This window comes from Thermobia domestica, chromosome 9, assembly GCF_964235325.1.
Source record: "Thermobia domestica chromosome 9, izTheDome1.hap1.1, whole genome shotgun sequence".
Lineage (NCBI taxonomy): Eukaryota > Metazoa > Arthropoda > Insecta > Zygentoma > Lepismatidae > Thermobia > Thermobia domestica.
The window spans coordinates 284,010,439-284,029,490 of NC_137462.1; positions in this window are offsets into that span (position 1 = coordinate 284,010,439).

Consider the following 19,052-nt stretch of genomic DNA (forward strand, 5'->3'; position numbering starts at 1 on the left):
TTCTGAAATAATATCAGTAGTAAGGAATTTTAAATACGGATCATCAAGGGGTCCAGATGACATCCCGGAATTTATAATCAAAAGATGTATCCACGCAATTGCACAGCCTCTGTCTCACATAATTAATGACTCATTCTTACAAGGTATATTCCCAGACAGCCTGAAATGGGCCCTTATAAAACCATTACACAAAAAGGGTGACAAAAAGAAATGCGAAAATTACAGACCAATAGCTCTCTCCTCTAAATTTTCGAAAATTATAGAATCCATAATGAAAAATAGATTAATTACGCATTTGGAACGTAACAATGTTTTATCTGACTCGCAACATGGTTTTCTTAAAAATAGATCCACATCTACAGCTGCCCTTCATTTCTTGCAAGAAGTAGTAGACTCAATAGAAAGTAAATCATACCCACTATCTATATTTTGTGACTTAAGTAAAGCTTTCGACTGTGTCAACCATTCGTTACTCTTAAGTAAATTAAATGCATATGGAATAAGGGGTGTTACTAACATATGGTTTCAAACTTACCTTACAAATAGACAACAATTTGTAGAGATAAATTTCATTAATGAAGACAACTTGTATATCGAAACTCACAGATCAACACCTTCTATGGTTAACATAGGAGTTCCTCAAGGATCAGTCTTAGGACCAATATTATTTCTTTTATATGTTAATGATCTACCACTTTATATCACTCATGGTAAGTTATTTCTGTATGCAGATGACACAAATATACTTGTAAAAGGAAGTAATTTAACTGAGCTGCAAAATAATGTAAATATAACAGCAAGAGAGCTCGAAACTTGGTTACACCACAATAACTTAATTATTAACACCGATAAAACCAAATGTTTATATTTTTTCCCAACTAATTCATCACCAATTAAACCTTCGTTTACAATTAATAATAATAATGTGGAATGTGCTTCAAATATTAAATTCTTAGGATTAAACCTAGACGACAAACTTAAATGGAAACATCATATAAACAATTTATGCCAAAATTTATCTTCTATTGTTTATATGGCTTATACACTTTCCTCTGTTCTTAACCTAGACACTTTAATTTCATTATATTATGCGTCATTTTATTCCCGAGTACAGTATGGTATTGCCTTCTGGGGTGTCACTAATGATTTGTTTACAATATTTAGATTACAAAAGAAAATAATCCGTATCATTACACATTCCCATTTTCGTAGTAGTTGTAGAAGTAAATTTCGTGAACTCAGATTGCTTACGATACCGAGTTTGTATATATATGAGGTATTAAAATTAGTGAGAAAAAACATAGATAACTACTTAACGCATGCCGACGTACATGAATATAGAACTAGAAACTGTGATAAATTTGTAATACCGTCACACAGAACAAGTATGTTTGAAAAAACTACATTTTATAGAGGTGCGGTGCTATATAATAAATTACCAAGAGAATTGAAATACATAAAAGATGATATAAAGTTTTTGAGACAGGTTAAAAATATGCTAATTTGTAAATCTTATTATTCTGTAGATGAGTATATAGGTGAATAATTCTTTATTATTTCTGAAGGCAATAAAACTTAGTACGTAGATATATTTTAACCATTAGATTAAATAACAAATCTTTATTTTTTCCTTCTTTTATTGTAAAAAAAAATAGTTTTATATTCGTATGCTTATAGTTTATTTGTATGTTTATTAACTCTGTATTTAACCAATGTATTATTGTGAAATGACATGTTCTATACCATATGTACAAATTTGTGTACTCTGTATGGTCAAATGAACGCAAATAAATCAAATCAAAATCAAATCAAATCACCTGCAAATAGTTCCTAGTGAAAGTATATGCATACAATACTTATTTCACTTATGTAATATACTTTAATAATTAACATTTTAGCAGCTGAGACTTGAATAATATAGACATATAAGAAGACAAACACTCATAACCTTAGAGTTGGCCCTACTCAAGAAAAAGGTCGTTGTGTGTTTCGAAACGAAATATTTTCTTCTAGGTTACAAATTCTTGATCACACTATAGTAGAATTGTAAAAACCCGTTTGAAATAGAAAAGAAAATCACCCAGTCGGAGATCTGGGATTCGAATCAAGTTCAAAATCATTAAAAAATAATAAAAGGGAAGACAACTGAAGAAATTAGTTTCACTAAATATTAAACTTCGCAGAAGCCTCTATTATCCATTATTATTTTCAAATTTTCATGTTCGAAGAGAAACTGTTTATAAACTACAACTCTATCTTAAAAGCACAACCACAAGTTTTCTGTTTTGTTCAAGCACCATTTTCGATCTGAAAATAATGTAACATTGAGTACCAAATAGGGATTGAATATTTCAAACATCGAAGTGTGAGCAGTGTTTAGAATGTTTGGTTACTTTTTCCTCTGAAAGCTATGTTACCAACTTGTACTTTTTAACGGACTTACAAATATTCAAACTTTGGAGGCGTGAACATAAGCTACTTGTTTAATTCTTTTGAACGCCTTACAAACTACATCGGAAGATAAACGTTCAGTTTGAGTACTCAAGTAACCAACTTATTACATCCTAACGTGGGGGCGCGGTGGCTCAGTGGTAGAGTGTTCACCTCCGATGCTTGGGGTCCCCTGGTTCGGTCCCAGCTTGCGCTGTATGGACTTTGTGGTGGACAAACACCGTGCTCGTGAGTTTTATCGGAGTTCTCCAGTTTCCTCCATTTTCATTCTACCATTTCATTCATTTCTCATCATCATCGTCTCCTTCAGCCTAACCGGCATGTGTGGGTCATTAAACTAAATATTTCGTTTCATTTCATTTTACATCCTAATGAAATCATATTCAACATTAAAAAAAAACTTCACTTCTACAATAATGCTGAAAAAAGTAGAAAATAATTCTTACATGATTCTGCCACAACGTTAGAAATGTTAGTGTTTTTACTGGTTAAGCTGCTACTACTACTGGCTGTTAAGTTGTCTATTAAAGTATCCGGCTCAAAGATTATAATTTCACTCATTACAACCTAAAAGTAAAAAGTATAAGATCGTGAGAGAAGTTTACAGTCATATTGTAAGCGTTCAATATGTGTTATTAATCTCTCTATTTAAAAAAAAAAAAAAAAAACTATTACACACAAAAGTAAAGAAGATATTGGTGGCGTATGCCATCATATTCATATTCATATTCATATTTATTTGCCTGTTCATAGCTTACAAATGAGGACAATCCTCAATTAAGCATTACAGTTGTCAGATATGGTTTACATTCTCTATATATTATCAGTAAGATAAGTTTCAACAGAGTAATAGCTTTTTTCTAACAATAATTCTAACAGAGTGTTTCTGAATATCCGTTTTTCGTTAATGTCCTTATACTTTGTTGGTAATTTGTTATATAATTTTATACAATTATGTAACCTTCGATGTGAAATTCCATGTATTTAAGGAACTATTGGACCACCTACCGTTGTATGACATTGCATGAATGAACGGGAAAAATAATGGCTTTATAGCTTAGATAAAGTATATTTTGCTAAAGTTTTTTTTAAAACCGTTCACTTACAAGTTTTTTTTTTTAGTTCTTACGATTAAAATACATTTAGAAGTAAACAGAGCATGATTTCGATCACAATATCGGACGCTATCACTCAAAAAGCAAAGTGAGAAGGGACTGGAGATCCTAAAAAAACTGTATCTTACCTCAGGTGAATTAATGTTACAACTTGCTACAGACGATGTAGGTGATGAGAACGTTGGAGAGAACTCTCTGTCCTGCTGTTCCTTATATTCTTGGTATTTTTTAAAAAATTTCACTCTAGGGCCAATTTTTGGTATAATCTCCTTGACAATGTCGTCAGTTAAATATGCAAATGATTCACCATCTATTTCTTCCTCTGATAAGAAAGGAAAAGGGAACATTGTTCACATAAGCGAACTAAAATACCATCCATTAAAAAATCTGTATTGAACTTCACTTATATTGTGATATTCAGGGTGCTCCATTTCTCTTCTTAGGCCCTTGTAACTTTTAAACTAATAGACAAAAACCGCTGAACTTTTTCACCATTCAAACATTGGCAGGGGAATATCGTTTGGCATACTAGCTAGTACCACCAGAATAACAGTGTTGCCAACCACACATAATCTTAAGATTTTTCAAGTAACACAACGTCAGGTTGTTACAAATTTCAAACTAAGGATGTTACACTTTCACAAAATCCAAATACGAACCAATTTTGGAGGTCTCTACAACAGCAACAACGCAAGTCAGGCGGATAGGGCAATGCACATAGAAAGTGCCTTAGTGTAGAATACTTCGGTCAGGATATAACGTATTTCTAATAAACACAAACAAAGTTACAATGAATTCAAAATTTGGATTTTTTTCAAAAGGCTTTATTTCGAAAAAGTGTTGAGGTAGGTATCACATCTAATTAAGTAGATTTTTTTCCAAAAGATATAAAGATCATAATGCCGTTTGTAATAACCACTTAAGGTTACTGTGCCCACCCCCTTGTCCGAGCACTTCGCCTTTTCGCCACCAGATGCTCACTTTTTCATTTAGCAATAACTGCTGGAACCTCTACTGGGAAGAACTGAAAGATCGTACCGCTCAGTTTGAATGTGTCCAGGATATCCACACTTGAAGTGGGCGGGGAGAGGAATCCAACAGTTTTTTTTTCCTTCGTGCAACTGCAATCAGTCAGCAAGCCGTGTTGTTCCTTACGCTACTGAGAGGTAAGGTAAAATAATAACACCAATATATACATATATATAAACTCCTGGCGCAACAGTCCCTTGTGATCTGAGTCTGCAGCGGGCTTATGTTAGTGGTCAGCACAACTACACCCAACGTAGCCGGCTGTCTAGATTGAAGTCCGCTATCTTTTAGTTTCCCAACTTTTCTCTCGATGTTTGGTCAACACAGCAATGTTTGAGTGCCACACCGGGAATTAAACCCTGGACGACGCACACCGTATCACTTTCGCTAATCTTTTGGTAAAATTCAGGTTAGGGTGGTACTGAATTATTTTCGGAATATGCCATTTCTCATAAGGTAAAGTTCAAAAGTATTGTGACATAATTAAAAAGCTCATTATCAACCACGTATTCTTGCCTCTAATATCACTAAAAGTTTTCGAGATATGTGTCAAAAATGGTTGAAACACTTGAAGTTAGTTTAGTAACTTGAAGAAGATAGTGGCCTTATACATACACAATTGCTCCAATTTTTATTTTTATTCTTCTCTCTCGTAAAGAAATACAAAATCATAATTTCAACCATTTTGGTACATTTTTCATAATTTGAAGGGCGAACAGCCGGTTTCTTTCCTTACGTTTTGAACTTGGGATTTATATTCTTCTTGTCACTTATCGTGAAAGTCATATAATGACATAGGTCCCAAAGCTAGAATATATTATGCGACAGAGGTAATGACAATTTCATCTCTAAGATCTATTAAATTTGACATTTATTGAACGATAGCGGTTTTATAATACGAATAAATTTTTCGCAATAAGGTGCATATAGTGGTCGTAAGAAATGACAAAAGCTACCATTGACCTTTATAGTTTGACTGATGCTTTTTCGATCATGGTCTTCCCCTTAAATTTTGTAAAGGACAGTATCATTTTAATTATCTTGGCCTAATTTCCTAAAGCCTCTCATTCGTACGCTAAAAGAAAGATTTCTATTTTTTATGTATAAGAATTCAGGGAATGCAAATTTATTCAAAATTCGTTTACAATTAAAGTCGGCTAAACAGATATTCCTTTGAGATTTCTGTATTTTGAAAACAAATTCACGATTTCAGTTCTTTGTCTTTACTTGTTTCCATGTTTTTTTTTTATATCAATACTGTATGATCAATTCCAAGAATTATTTTAGTTCCCCAGTAAATCCATTTATAACAAGCTCCAAATACTGCTACAATTTTAATGTGGTTTCAGGAGAATCTGCATATCTCATCCTTTTGTTACTCTGAAAGAAAGAGGCTGAGAGCTAACACATGCTCCGTGAGGAACGTTGTCATTCCTTTTACTGACATATCTAGAGAGTCTAGTGTTGCCACGAGACAAGACGAGATTTCTGGCTGTGTCGTCTCGTCTCATATCGAATGGTTCTGTCTCGTCTCGTGGCAACACGAGAAAGGCTGAAGCCCACAAAAAGAGCTGTTATACCAAGTGGTTAAAATTACAACTTTTAACCATTTTTTTTGGTAGCACAACACACAACACGACTGCAATCTTCCAGCAACGGCTGCTTAGATTCGACTGAACCAGTAATTACTTCGATAGGAACATTTGTCAATACCGTCAGTACAGTCGGAAGGCAAGATTTCCCCATTTATTCTGATATCCTTTTTTCAGAACCCCTGGCGCCACTTCAACAAATAAGGAGGCCTATGTAACTTTCCCATTTAAAAAATGGTTTAGCTTCGAATAACATCATAAAACAATAAAAAAGATAAATTTTGTTGTCAAATCAGCATCTTTTCAAAACTCAGTATCGAGAAAGGCTGACACGTTTCTGTCTTGGTTCGGAACGAGAAAGACAATGAAACAATAGTTAGTTACTGATAAAATTGCCACTTCTACTTGTACTTCTATAACAGGATTTTTATACGTAGATATCTCCACCAGCCCCCGGAATAAAATCTTCTGAAACACTGATCTCAATGAACGCTTTACATTTGTATTTGAATCTGGAGCACTATCACAAAATAATTAAACTTGAATCGATTGAAAAATGGAAGTGAAAGCTGTTTGTAAGAATCATTTTTTAAAAATTCTTTAGGTATTCCCTGTTCTTTGTAGGATTTGAAACATTGAATCATTTGGATCATTTGAAATAATAAAAGATGGTATACATTTCGAAGGCAAATAATTTATTCCGAGTTAATAAATTTTTAAGCAAATTCAGAAACTGTGTTTGTATTTTTCGAGACACGAGACGAGACATTTCACAAAAAGTTTCGTATTGTATCGTGTCTCGCTTCAAAGAGTCGAGTCCCGTCTCGTTGGAACACTAAGAGAGTCTTACGCATTCTCTTTCCAAGAAAGTGAAACTTGAAAAGCACACTCAGTCAATTGTTATCATAGAATATACTATGGGCATAGCCACTGATGTGTAGAAGGTGACACAGGCGGATATTTGTTCTTATGGAGCCCTTGGCGAGTTGGAGCCGTGGGGCTCTATTATTTGGATTGGAAACATTGGTTCAAAAATATTTTACATTTAGCATACATATATACACACATATATATATACATACACACACACACACACACACACACGTACATGTGTGTTACATATACTTTAATTAATGTATGGACCTGCGGACAAGGTATAGTTCGCCCGCCCAAAAAAACGCCTCTGGGGGGTGGGTTCGAAGCGCACTCCTGAAACATAGAATTATGCTAATCGTAATTTTCTGAGATAGACTACCCCCCGGGGAAAAAGTAAATAAATAAATAAATAAAAATAATTTCGTAATGTTTATCTTCCGTATACGAGTAATTGAAAAATTTTAGTGTCTCAACAATGAGAGCTGTATACAGGTGATTCTGGCCCAAAATTTCGGCTCTCTCCCCCACGGTTGTTTTAAGAATTTTTATCTATTATCTACTCCCTTGGAGTAACTGTTGCTCTGTATTTTCATGGGCTTGCAACCGTCAGAATGAATATCCTGGCTGCTTTCCCAGCTACCCATTCAGCATGCAATAGATACATGCAATAACAATCAAATCCCACACAAACTACTCTACCCATCAAATATTTTAACATGGAAAATTCTTTTTCGCAACACATTTCGTTTGTTTAAAATGGAATAGACCTAAATACAACTTTTTTTTAATGTTCTTCTGGAAATTCGATAGCGAGATCGCTCACATCAAAAAATGAGATAATTAGTGCTCTGACAATCTGGTAGAAATACAACATGCCATATATACACATTACTGTGATTACATTGCTATTTATTCAATGATTATTTTGCTTAGAGCTTTCTTACTCTCCAGGGTACTCTTCAAGGGTATATAATTACTCTTCACTTATGTCGCGAAAAAATATTCAGCTTGCAAATTTATTTCGAGAACTTCTCATTCCCTAATACATGTTTATTCTCTGAATTTGTACGTACAGCCGACAAACTTACATAGAATCTCAACAGAGTTCAAATGTGAGGTGTCTGCTGGGAAGCGCAGGTCAGTTGTATGGGAGGGGCTTTTAGAGTGCAATTCTAGGAACACTGTGGGCTTTTAGAGTGTAATTCTAGGAACGCTGTAGGGGGCCATCCCGCTCCACCTGAGACAAAAAAAATCTGGAGGCACACAACTAGTTCACACTGGCTATAAACAAGTTCTGGCGCAACAAAGTTCTGAATGAAATATATATTTACTATTCCATTTTCCGAACAATAACAATTAGCAATGACCTGTTAGCCCCTCCACCACAGCCACCATGAAAACAAATTCAATCGGAATTTGTCCAGCTCGTTTGATCACGAATAATTATCGTTTGATCCCAACGCATACTGATGTATTACACACAATTTGGCTAGAGCTTGTTAGCCCTTGATAATCGACATGTATCATTCCATAGATATTTCAATGGTAAATAGGTAAGCAAAGTTTGCTTAGTTTCTGGTAGCAAGTATGGAAAATAGTTTACTGTTTAGAGGCCTCCAACAATGAAACTAACAACAATATGAGAAATCGACATGTACCACTCTAGATATCTGAATTGTAAATATGACAAGTTTGGTCAGCTTCTGGTAAAAAGTATGGAAAATAAAGTGAATCGTTTATTTAACAATGGTAGTCTCCAACAACGTAACTAAAACAATATGTGAAATCGACATGAACCATAGGATAGATATTTCAATCTTACATAGGTACGCAAAGTTTGGTCAGTTTCTGGTAGAAAGTATGACAGATAAAGTTTATTGTTTATTTAACAATGGTGGTCTCTAACAATGCAACTAACAACAACAAGTGAAATCGACAAGTACCATTTCATAGATATCTAAATCGTAAAGGAGTGTGCTAAGTTTGGTTAATCTGTGGTAAAAAGTATGGCAGATAAAGTTGATTGTTTATTTAACAATGGAGAAATCCAACAATTATTTATTGAACAATTGTGGCCTTAAACGATAAAACTAACAATAATATGTGAAATCGACAAGTACCATTCCCTAGATATCTCAGTGGTAATCCGATTGGTGTGCCAAGTTTGGTCAGTTTCTGGTACAAAATATAGCAAATAAAGTTGATTATTTAACAATGGTGGCCTCCAACAATGAAACTAAGAACAATATGTGAAATCAACACATATCTTTCCCTAGATATTTCAATCTTAAATGAGTGTGTAAGATTTGGTCAATTTCTGCTAGAAAGTATAGCATATAAAGTTGATTCTTTATTTAATAATGGTGGCCTCTAACAATGAAATTAACAACAATAAGTGAAATCGACACGTACTGTTCCATAGATGTCTCAATTGTAAATGAGTGCGCCAAATTTGGTTAGTTGTGGTAGAAAGAGTGTAAGATAAAGTTGATTGTTTAGGTAACAATTTAGAAATTCAACGATTGTTTATTTAACAATGGTGGCCTTCAACAATGAAAGAACAACAATATGTGAAATCGACACATACCATTCCATAGATATCTCAATCGTTCATGATTGTGCAAAGTTTGCTTAGTTTGTGGTAGAAAGTATGGCAGATAAAGTTGATCGTTTATTTAACAATGGAGAAATCCAACGAATGTTTATTTAACAATGGTGATCTTTACAATGAAACTAACAACAATATGAGAAATCGACACATATGTTTCCCTAGATATTTCAATCTTAAATGTGTGTGCAAGGTTTGGCCAATTTCTGGTAGAAAGTATGGCACATATAGTTGATTGTTCATTTAACAAACCTGGCCTCTAACAATGAAACTAACAACAATAAGTGAAATCGAACCTACCATTCCATAGATATCTCAATCCTAAATGAGTGTGCCAAGTTTGGTTAGTTTGTGGTTGAAAGTGTGGCAGATAAAGTTGATTGTTTATTTAACCATGGGGAAATCCAACGATTGTTTATTTAATATTGGTGGCCTCGAACAATGAAACTAAAAACAATATGTGAAATCGACTAGTAGATATCTCTGTGCAAATCCGATGGGTGTGCCAAATTTGGTCAGTTTGTTTTAGAAAGTATGGCAGATAAAGTTGATTGTTTATTTAAGAATAGTGGCCTTCAACAATGAAACTAACAACAATATGTTGAATCCACACGTACCATTCCCTAGATACTGCAAAGTTTCTTCATTTTCTCGTAGAAAGTACGAAAGATAAAGTTGATTGTTTACTTAACAACGGTGGCCTTCAACAATGAAACTAACAACAATATGTGAAATCGGCACGAACCATTCCATTGGTATCTCAATCGTAAATGAGTGTGCCACGTTTGGTTAGTTTCTGGTAGAAAATATGGCAGACAAAAGTTGACTGTATACTTAACACTGGAGAAATCCAACGATTCTGTATTTAAAAATGGTGGTCATCAATAATGAAACTAACAACAACATGTGAAATCGACACATAGCATTCCGTAGATATTTCAACTTTCAAGGGGTATGCAAAATTTGGTCAGTTTCTGGTAGAAAGTATGGCAGATATAGTTGATTGTTTATTTAAAAATGGCGGTCTCTAACAATAAAACTAACAACAATAAATGAAATCGACACGTACCATTCCATAGATATCTCAATCGTAAATAAGTATGCCACGTTTGGTTAGTTTGTAGTATGAAGTATGGCAGATAAAGTTGATAGTTTATTTAATAATGGAGAAATCCAACGATTGTTTTAAAATGGTGGCCTCGAACAGTGAAACTAACAACATGTGAAATCGATTGGTACCATTCAGTAGATATCTCTGTGGTAATCCGATGGGTGTGCCAAGTTTGATCAGTTTGTGTTAGAAAGTGTGTTAGATAAAGTTGACTGTTTACTTAACAATGTAGGCCTTCAGTAATGAAACTAACAAGAATATGTGGAATCGACACGTACTATTCTTTAGATATCTCAATCTTAAATGGATGTATAAAGTTTGGTCAGTTTGTGGTAGAAAGTACGGCAGAAAAAGTTGATTCTTTACTTAAAATTGTGTCCTCTAACAATGAAACTACCCATACCATTCCATAGATATCTCAATCGTAAATGATTGTGCAAGTTTGGTTAGTTTGTGGAAGAAAGTGTGGCAGAAAAACTTGATTGTTTATTTAACAATGGTGGCATCTAACAATGAAACAACAATATGTGAAATCGACACGTACCATTCCCTAAATATTTCAATCTTAAATGCGTGTGCAAAGTTTGGATAGTTTCTGGTAGAACGTGTGGCAGACAAAGTTGATTGTTTTTTTTAAAAATGGTGGCCTCTAAGAATGAAAGTAACAACAATAAGTGAAATCGGCACGTAGCGTTCCATCGACATCTCAATCGTAAATGATTGTGCAAGTTTGGTCAGTTTGTGGTAGAAAATATGGCAGATAAAGTTGATTGTTGTTTAATAATGAAGAAATCCAACGATTATGTATTTAACAATAGTGTCTTACAACAATGAAACTAACAACAATATGTGAAATCGACACATAGCATTCCGTAGATATTTCAACTTTAAATGGGTGTGCAAAGTTTGGTCAGTTTCTGGTAGAACGTATGGCCATTAATGTTGATTGTTTGTTTAACAATGGTGGCCTCTAACAATGAAATAAACAACAATATGTGAAATCGACCCATACCATTCCATGGATATCTTAATCTTAAATGATTCTGCAAATTTTGGTTAGTTTGTGGTAGAAAGTGTGGCAGATAAAGTTGATTGTTTTTTTAAAAATGGTGGCCTCTAAGAATGAAACTAACAACAATAAGTGAAATCGGCACGTACCGTTCCATCGACATCTCAATCGTAAATGATTGTGCAAGTTTGGTCAGTTTGTGGTAGAAAGTATGGCAGATAAAGTTGATTGTTTATTTAATAATGGAGAAATCCAACGATTGTTTAACAATGGTGGCCTCGAAGAATGAAGCTAACAACAATATGAGAAATTGATTGGTACCATTCAGTATATATCTCTGTGGTAATCCGATGGGTGCGCCAAGTTTGGTCAGTTTGTGTAGAAAGTATGGCAGATAAAGATGATCGTTTATTTAACAATGTAGAAATCCAACGCTTGTGTATTTAACAATGATGGTCTTGAACAATGAAACTAACAACAATATGAGAAACCGACACATATCTTTCCCTAGATATTTCAATCTTAAATGAGTGTGCAAGGTTTTGTCAGTTTCTGGTAGAAAGTGTGGCAGATAAAGTTGATTCTTTATTTAACAATGATGTCCTCTAACAATGAAACTAACAACAACAAGTGAAATAGAAACGTACGGTTCCATAGATGTCTCAATTGTAAATGAGTATGCCAAGTTTGGTTAGTTTGTAGTATAAAGTATGGCAGATAAAGTTAATTGTTTATTTAACAATGGAAAAATCCAGCAATTGTTTGTTTAACAATGGTTTACTCGAACAATGAAACTAACTACAATAAGTGAAATAGACACGTACGGTTCCATAGATGTCTCAATTGTAAATGAGTATGCCAAGTTTGGTTAGTTTGTAGAATAAAGTATGGCAGATAAAGTTAATTGTTTATTTAACAATGGAAAAATCCAGCAATTGTTTGTTTAACAATGGTTTCCTCGAGCAATGAAACCTGTCGAACATTCGACAGGTACCATTCGCTAGATGTATCTGTGCTAATCGGATGGGTGTGCCAAGTTTGGTCAGTTTGTTTTAGAAAGTGTGGCACATAAAGTTGATTGTTTATTTAACAATGGTGGTCTTCAATAATGAAACTAACAACAATATGTGAAATCGACACGTACCATTCCCTAGATATTTCAATCTTAAATGGGTGTGTAAAGTTTGGTCAGTTTCTGGTAAAAAGTACGGCAGATAAAGTTGATTGTTTACTTAACAATGGTGGCCTCTAACAATGAAACTAATAACAATAAGTGAAATCGACACGTACTATTCCCTAGATTTTGTAACGTCCATTAACCAGATTATATCCGTTTTTGCTTAATTTTTGAATTGTTCATTTTATTTTTGATTGTTTTAATTTTATTAGTTGCATATGTTAACATTGGTGACGGTGGCGCCATCTACCGTTTTAGACACAAACTATTTGGACGTAATGAATAACCTTAAATGTTAATAATGACTGTTATACTGGTGGTATTAGATATATGTCAAAGAATACCCCTCTGCCGATATTTCAAGAGTGCAAAATCAGCTGTTTCTGTCTATTAATTTCAAAGTTGCAAGGGCGTAAGAAGACAAATAGAGCATCCTGTATATCGGCTAATCTAACAGATATTCGTTACAGAAAGTAACAATTTTTCTCCCACTCTCGTTCTTTGTGAACAGTATTAAATAATACAATCGTTCATCTTAACAGGCAGAACCCAGTCTAGTGCTAAAGTATGGTATTTATTCCTTGCCAACATTCGCATGTGATTCACTTCATCCAGTGTCCATGGAGACCACTATGTAAAACCGACAATTTCTTTAACAATTAAATGAATGGATTATGTTTCTGAAACTCGGGTTATGCCGTTTCTTATTTTGATATACTTCATTCTAACAACCGCAGGGCTTGGTCGCTTGGTCTAGTAGTTAGCACGCTTCCTTTTTGGGCACGTGATCCTGAATTCGATTCCCGATGGGATGCAGTTGAACGGTAAAAGTTGTTTGCATTCTACTATTATCAGTAGGACTACGTCTGCTGTGGCCGCCAAGGTATAAGCATGCGACGTTAAACCGCAACAATCCAATCCAACAACCGCATAAAACACTCCTTTTTAAAATACAAAATATACATTTTATTATTACAGGTATCACTATTGCGTTTTAGGAAATGTATGGGAAGGAATGTATGTGCATAACAATTGGATTGGTGCACACTTGGACGGAAGTGGTTCTTGCAGCAGTGGAAGAAGACAAACCCCTGAAATCAATCAAAATTTAAAAAAAAAATATTTAGTACGATTATGATTATTTAATGCTGATTCCACAGGAATACTTATGAACCTAAAAGCAAAATAGACACATATAATAAAACCAAAAACGAATTGCAAGTCAAAAAATAAAGAGCTAAAAAAGTTGTGTCAAGCCAATTACATAATGCATCCTGCTTCCATTTCCACTCATGAACTTCGAGAAATACACTCAAACATTATATTGTTAATATTATAACCAATACATTCCACGAGGTCGTAGTGACTCACGCTTCCAATTCTACTTCCTTCGTTTCAACATCTCATTCGTTACTCATCATTACCATCTCCCTTAACTTCGGTAAAACAAAAAGTGAATTGTTACACTAGAAATTTCATTTCATTTGATAAATTTCCACGTTAAAATTTATATTTAATACAATCGACACATTCATTTAAAAAAACGTTCCTTTATCATTAATGTCAAGCAACACACATCTGAAACAATAAAAAAACGCCATCAAACGTGAAGTAAAAAAAAAAAACGTTACAAAAATCAAGAGGCGTAATAACGCGAAAACATAAACAATAGTGCATTCAGCGAGGTACGTGAACAACCGCATTCTAAATCTTACCAACACGTTGAGTAAATAGCAATACAACCCTATTACTTCACTCTGTTTAACCGCTGAAAGTTATCCGGAAGCTAGAGATCTATATCATTTTCGACATGGGGGAAAGAAAAGCCCCTGGGAAGGTTCTAGAACGGGAAGCCTCCACATATAGTTAGTAGCTAAGTTTGTCCGTTTTTGTACCACAGCTCAATGTTTAATTCTACAGTATTGCCGAGCAGGCAACAGCGAGTGAAGGTGGTTAAATAGCCCCTCAGGACATGTTGTTTTCTAGCTTTATAACAAGTCAATAGGAAAAAGGATCAACGTTCTAGAACCGTGCCGGCACGCTATTATCTATATTCATTACAACTCAATGGAGATGGGGGCCAAGGACCCTGCGAAAACTTGCATACCACGGAAGAACTTTCGTAGGTATGCCTTGTATGGAAGAATACTTTTTTTTTTAACCTCAGAATTAACTAATGAGATGTTAAGTTCCAAAGTTGGTCGTCCGTTCCTAGCAAAATTTTGAAAGTTTACCGGGAAGAAATCAATAATATGCTAATTTGTGTGCTTGATAATGTATAAGGAGAGGGAGAGTTGTATTTATTTTCTTATATAAACGGTTATAAACATGGAACTATTTAACAAGCAGAGAGAACTACTTGGCGCAAGGTTACTTCATGGTAGCATTATGCGAATGTAATCAGCATTTGTATTGAAAACATGGCCGGCGATAATCAGAAAAAATTATCAAAAGTAAGTAAAAGTCATGGCTTAATAAATCTAAAATAAAATGTAGAAAATGCGGTAAGCAAATAACTGTAAAGAAATTTGGAGGAAGTTATACTTTTCAATGTAACGGTAACATAAGGAACATGGCAGCAAGGTTCTAGAACACATGTCCCCCTTCCCATTTAGCTATAATAAAGACAGAAAACAACGAGCCCTGCGGGGCTCTAACCCGCTTTAATGCGGTATAATCTATAATTACGCTTTTAGCCAATAACTAGGCGGCCGACCAATTTCGGAATAAATGCTCTAACGTGGCTCAGGCAACTACACTTGGCATTTATTTCGAAGTTGGTCGTCCTCTGGGTTTTCGGGGGCTCTAACCCACCTTCACACCCTAACGTTCACTCGGCAATACTAGATGGAATAAAAATTAACTTTGGTACACAAAGAAACCAATTAGGGCTCACTCGAGCAGACGGTTCTACCAAATAGAAAATGTATAGTAAAAGTACGATGCAAAACATTTTTCGTGAAGAAATGAGAATCTGAATACAAGTAATTACTATCAGCACACAGCATATTGAAATGGATTTTGAGTGATTGTGAAAGTATTGTATGTGTAAGTGTACTCTTCCACTGTCCCAGCTTATGTGTGTACCTCCTGTCGCTGACACGCCTGCTTACTCGGATGAACCACCTCGCTACCTCTCGGCCCCCCTGCCCTGACTCGCTTAGATACAATTCATGCTTTTGTGTTTTACGCACTGTAGTTTTTATGCCATACTTCCTCACTGTATTTATACTGAGCACTCCTGAAGTGAACCTGCAAATAGTAATGGAGCTCCTCATTTAGTGCATGCTCTGCTAAAGTAAATAGAATGCTCTAATCTGACATGAAAATGTAAGAAATAGGTCAAAATTTGGTAGGACCGTCTGCTCGAGTGCAATTAATTGTTAGGCTTCTAGCCAAAACCTAGGCGGACGACCGCCTAATTAATTCACTTATAGTTAATTATTAATAAAATAATTAACTATATTTTATGTTTTTCACAACTATCTCGTTCTGATTATGGTTACAATGCAAAATTCAGTATACGCTAATAGTTACAACAAAAAAATATGATTCTTTATTCTTGTTCTTATTACAATCCAATTTTCAACTATATTTTTATTGTACGTGCAACCCAACCTGTTTTTTCAGTGAAGGTGTTCGATTCCATATTTACCTGTGTCATATATGGTCGTAAAAATCAACACAAAGGAACAGACGTACAGTTAAGCGGTCGACGAGATGAAAGCGATGGTGGAAGGTGTAACCATGAATTCTAAGGCGTAAAACAGCAACTTCGTTAAGCTGTACCGGGGCTGGAGAGATACCTACTACAGTGGTTTGAATTTGATAACGCTTGGCTGACTTGAGGACAAGACGTTTATCAATGATAGAGATAGATGACGCGCTATTTATTACACTATGAACGTCATTTCTACCAAATTGTAGTGGGCATAACCTCATCATTTGCTATAAGTGGTATGTGAAGGGTTTGAGCAAAGGGTTTGCGTCCGAATCGACCACGTGGATTTCTATTTTCAGAACAAGTGGTATTGGTTCGATTCCCTTGAGGGGCATGTGGTGTACCTTGTACACCTGTGGACCGTTGTTCGAAGGTGGAAGGGGAGGGGAGCTCGGGGTAAGACTGCCCCCAACTGTCTTACCCGTAGTTAGTTTAAAGCCGGCGAGTAAGTCAAAGGTGGGTGGGGGTAGAAACCCTGAGCATCGGGATTGAATTGTCCACTACCACTTGGTTGTGTGGTGGGTTGCATCGTCATAGGTTGGGATGATGATCCCATACCCATAGATTGCGGAAGATAAGGCATCTACGGATAGGGGTAATAACCTGGAAGGAAAGTGGTGATGGGATAAGAAGGATGATACTCTTTGTCTCCTCTACCTTTACCAAATTTCCTAGGTTTATCTCTAAATTGAACTTCCTGTCCTGCATTTTTCACAGAAGGTGTAGTTTTATTGGAAGTTGTGGTTGAGGCTACTGACAGAGTTAAGACCTCGAAGTCTTTCTGCAATTCATCAATTTTGGCCGTTAGGTCCTCCGTTTTTCCCTGATTGGAGGGTGGTGCGTGCTGTGAAGCGTTTGAAGATGGAATAACATGGGTAGCTTGCCTTTGTATTTAAATTTATTTTTACGATTGTTCTTGTTTAGTGGAGGATTAGTTGTATTGGTGGATGTGGGGTTCGTGTCTACAAAAGTCTCAATAGACTCCGTAAAAGAGTTTGTTTTTAAGGATGCAAGTTCCTTTTGCACTGCCGCTTTGGCTTTATCTTCTACTGTTTTGGCCTGTCTGCGTTCTAGACGATTTTTGTCTAGTTCAATTTGTGTGAGAACCACCAAAAGCTTGTCTGGGTCGTCAAAGGCATGAAAACCAGTCCTGTCCAAATAGTAAGGCAAAAGGCCGTTTTCAATGAATGAACACTGTTCTTCATCAGATAAATTATCGCATTTATCCAAAAGAATCATTTTCTCGTAAACATAGTTACGGACTGATTCTGTTTCACCTTGTACTCTATCATGTAGTTGTTCAAAGATTGAAAGATTGTCCTTAGCGCGTTTGAAAGCTTCTATGACAGCATCTTTGAATTCAGTATAAGTAGGGTTTTCCAAGTAATTGCGCTTAAGGAGAACGCGAAGTTGACGTCTACCTTTACCTGTAAAACATGATACTACATGTTTTGCCTGGTTCGGGGTAATGTTATTGAGTAAAATAACAACGTCCATTTCTTTAAAAAAAATCCTGAATATCATCTTTATCCGCATCAAAAGTCGGATAGCGAAAAGCTGCATTGTGAACATGTACGACCGCTGGGGGTGAAGGTGGGTTTGGAGGGGTTTGTTGATTATTTGGGGGAACTACATTCTGGTTCAACACGTTCCCAGTATTTACACCATTATTTTGGACTGCCATGTCGGATGACGATGAGGAAGAAAAAGGCTGCCTACAAATTGTTTTAGTGCGCAAACGAAGAGCAAATGCCTCTCTGAGCTCCTTGGCGTTTTTCTTTAGTTGCTTACGATTTCTTATCGCTAGCAAATGGATATCATCCAGTAAACCACCGAAGGATTGCTTGGAGTCTGCCGACATGCAGACAATGACCCATCAAGAGACTGGCATACGATGTTTATCTTCGTAGTCGTGTCATCAATAACAACAAGGAAGTAAGTAGGCCGATTACAGTGTATGAGGCGAGTAGGTCAGTAAGATCTCTTCCTATAATCCAGTGGCGGCTCGTGGAATTTTAATGTGGTGGGGCACATCCAAAATATCTACATACTAGGGCGTCATATATATATATAATTAATAATCTACTATAGTAAAATACTAATTAAAAATTTTAAAAATGTCGGTGGATAGTCTTGCCTCCCGCCCCCCTTCCATAAGCTGAAATAATCTACTGCTACACACTAGGATAACATTAAAAGCCAAAGCTTCAAAATAGTTCAAACTAGTTTTTAGTCTTCTGAACTATTTTTTTTTTATCCATTTCTCGAGCAAAATCTGAACGTCAGACAATTTAAATGTTTTATTTTCTGAAGCAACATGCCCCTTAACTTTACTCCACACAAGTTCAATAGGAGAGAGTTCA